Source organism: Nycticebus coucang, chromosome 8, assembly GCF_027406575.1.
Source record: "Nycticebus coucang isolate mNycCou1 chromosome 8, mNycCou1.pri, whole genome shotgun sequence".
Lineage (NCBI taxonomy): Eukaryota > Metazoa > Chordata > Mammalia > Primates > Lorisidae > Nycticebus > Nycticebus coucang.
The window spans coordinates 55,882,047-55,885,262 of record NC_069787.1 but is presented as its reverse complement, the minus strand read 5'-3'; the positions used below and the strand labels follow the sequence as shown (position 1 = coordinate 55,885,262).

Sequence of the window (3,216 nt, the reverse complement as noted above, 5' to 3'; positions counted from 1 at the left end):
TACTTACAGGAAAGGTAAGATGTCCCCTGAAAATAAGACCTAGTGCATCTTTGGGAGCACACTGTCTTATTTTCGGGGAAACAGGGTATATGCTTTACTTCACATGTTTACCATTTTTTTTGTGTGTGGTGAGAATATTTAAAATCTACCCTCTTAGCAATTTTCAAGTATACAGGATACATTGCTATTTACTATAGTCACCATGTTGCACCACCTTCTTTCTCCTATCTAGCTGAAACTTTGTATCCTTTGACCACTATCTCCCCAATCTTCCAACCCCATTCTACCCTCAGCTCCTAGCCAGGAGCACTTTCAATACCAAGTCATAATAATCATAAGTGGAAGACCACCTTTCACTATAGTGTCCTCTTTCTGCAGACTCTTCCCTTGTTATGGAACCCACTAACACCAGTCAGTCTGTTTGGGTTGTTGTTATCCAGTAAATACACCACAGCAGCACATTCAAACTCACTGCTGCTAAAATCCAAAGTAGCCCACCAAGTAACGTGGGGTGAGAAGTGCAAAGTGTAGCCATATCTCTCACTCTAGAAGGAATAGCCTGGCATGCTCCAGAGGCTGAACCCCTAAAAGTGTTACCAATGTAGCAGATCCACAAATTGTTGCAATGTTTACCTTTTACCCCAATATGATATAAAACAAAGGGTGCATTATCTTTGCCATATTTCTCCTGAAAATACATAACCCCAGTGTAATCGTGAGAAAATACCAGGCAAATTCAAAGGGAGGGTCATTCTGCAAAATATTTAGCCAGGACTTTTCATAAGTGTCAAGTTAACAAAAAAAAAAAAGGAAAGATAGAGAAATTGTTAGAGTATAAAGAAGACTAAGGAGAGAGCACAGCTAAAAGCAACATGGTATCCTTCCTGGATTGAATCCTGGGGCAGAGAAAAGATATAAGGTGGAAAAAAATTAGTGAAATCCAAATAAAGTCTGTCGTTTGGTTAATAGCATTGCACCAATATTTATTTCATAGTTTCTCTCTCTCTCTCTCTCTCTCTCTCTCTCTCTCTCTCTCTCTCTGATGCTCTGGGTAGAGAGTGCCATGGCACAGCAACCTCAAACTCTTGGGCTCAAGTGATCATCTTACGTTAGCTTCCCAAGTAGCTGAGACTACAGGCGCCTGCCACAATGCCCAGATATGTTTAGAAATGGGGTCTCTCCCTCTTGCTCAGCATGGTCTCCAACTCCTGAGCTCCAGCAATCCACCTGCCTCAGATTCCCAGAGTGCTAGGATTATAGGTGTGAGCCACTGCACCAGCCTTTATTAATATTTTTAATTGACATATAATAATTATACCAATTTATGTGATACAGTGTGATATTTTGATACTTGCATTTTTATACATGTGAAATGAACAAATCAGGGCAATTAACATATCCATGTCCTTAAACATTTTATTTCATAGTTCTCATTAAATATATCTTGGTTATATATTTAATATAAATATATAATATGGTTATGTAAGATGTTAACAGTAGGAGAAGATATACTCTCTTAACAATTCTTCTGTAAGTCTAAAATGCATAGAATTTACAAACTTTTTTTTTTTTGAGACAGAGTCTCTCTATGTCAGCCTCAGTAGAGTGCTGTCAAATCACAGCTCACAGCAACCTCAAACTCTTGGGCTTAAGGTATTCTCTTGCCTCAGCCTCCCAAGTAGCTGGGACTACAAGCACCCGCCACAACATCTGTTTTTTGGTTGTATGTGGCTCTGGTGTATGTGACTGGTGCTCTAGCCACTGAGCTATAGGTGCCGAGGAAGAATTTACAAACATTCCTATAAAATATGAGATAAAATAAAAAGCTTAAAGAAAAGAAGATGGACATAAAGGTACATGTCAGAAAGCACATGTGTATTGTGGGTAGGTAGGTAGGTGTGAATATCAGGTGTGTGACTGTGTGTGTTAGAGTTCATGTGAGCTCATAGCTCTATTGTGAGGAAGTTAATGAGTCAAGGCATTTGCACAGATCTGACAGTAAATGCCTCTTTAAACTTTGAGCACTAGGTGCCCTCCTTCCTTTCTCTAGTCCAAGACTTCAAATAAAGCTGCCAAGAAACAAAAGCATGTTTCAGGGGGCACCTGGATTTGAACCAGGGACCTCTTGATCTGCAGTCAAATGCTCTACCACTGAGCTATACCCCCATGGCAATAATTAGCTTCATATAAACACTATTCCATGTTAATGACCTACATCACAGCTCATAAATATCTTTTGTGTCTGTGATACTATATTTATCCCCAGTTTCCTTCTAACCACACCTCTTGCTTTTCCCAAAGCAAGTATGCTTATTCTTTACCCAGAAACTGAAGCTCAATGCTGGAGCCTTCATTTAATTTTCCAGCTTTTAAAATTTACCACCAGCTGCCCATAGCTCTCTGGGCATATCAATGAGTGTTTTGAGCAGTAGGGTCTACCAACAAGTATTGGACATGGAGGGGACCCTAACTGGTTATGCACAAATGCACTTCAGAGGTACGTGCCACTCTGAGATTATAGCAAATATGGTGTATTTGCACAATCCTGTATATTGTACATGTTTTTAAAGGGACCTCATCTAGGCCAACTGCCTCATTTTACATTAAAAGAAAAAAAAAGAGGAAAGAAAGAAAAACAAATACAAGTCCTTAGATATTCCAAATCCCAAAATTCAACTTTGAACACCGCTGATTCCTATCCGTTGAGTTCTAACCTGACGACTCAGTCTTGTACACTTCCAAGATTGAGCAAAAAAGTCAAGGAAATCTTTGTCATTGTAACAAATTCTTCCTGATAATGCCTATTAGCAGCAGGGCCAGGAAATAAAAATGGCAGCCAGAGCTCCAGCTCACAGGCTGTCTGAGGGCCCCAGGCACCCACTCCCAGCCTCCCCTTTTGATACACAGCAGGAACCTCAACTTTCAAATCCAGGATGCCTAAAACTAAACTTGCCATCTTGCCCAAACCTGCATCTTCCTCATTTTGCTTTGTAATAATAATAGTGCATATATATCAGGCATTTGCAGTGCACTACTCACAACTTCCCATGTAATCATCACAAAAATCTATAAAATAGGTATTATTAGTATAATAGTATGTTGATTTTGTAGGTTGGAAATGGAGGCACAGAGTGATTGAAATACCTGGCCCAAGATCACACAGCAAATGGTAGGGCTGAGAGTCCAGTGTGGGCTCAGGGTTGAGTACAGGGCCTG

At 40.0% G+C, this 3,216-nt stretch overlaps 1 non-coding gene across 1 annotated transcript; it reads right to left on the bottom strand.

The window, feature by feature from the left end:
* Nucleotides 1–2,094: 2,094 nt before the first annotated feature.
* TRNAC-GCA (transfer RNA cysteine (anticodon GCA)) lies at nt 2,095–2,166 on the bottom strand. Its single transcript has one exon. It is a non-coding gene; the product is annotated as a tRNA-Cys (tRNA).
* Nucleotides 2,167–3,216: the final 1,050 nt, after the last annotated feature.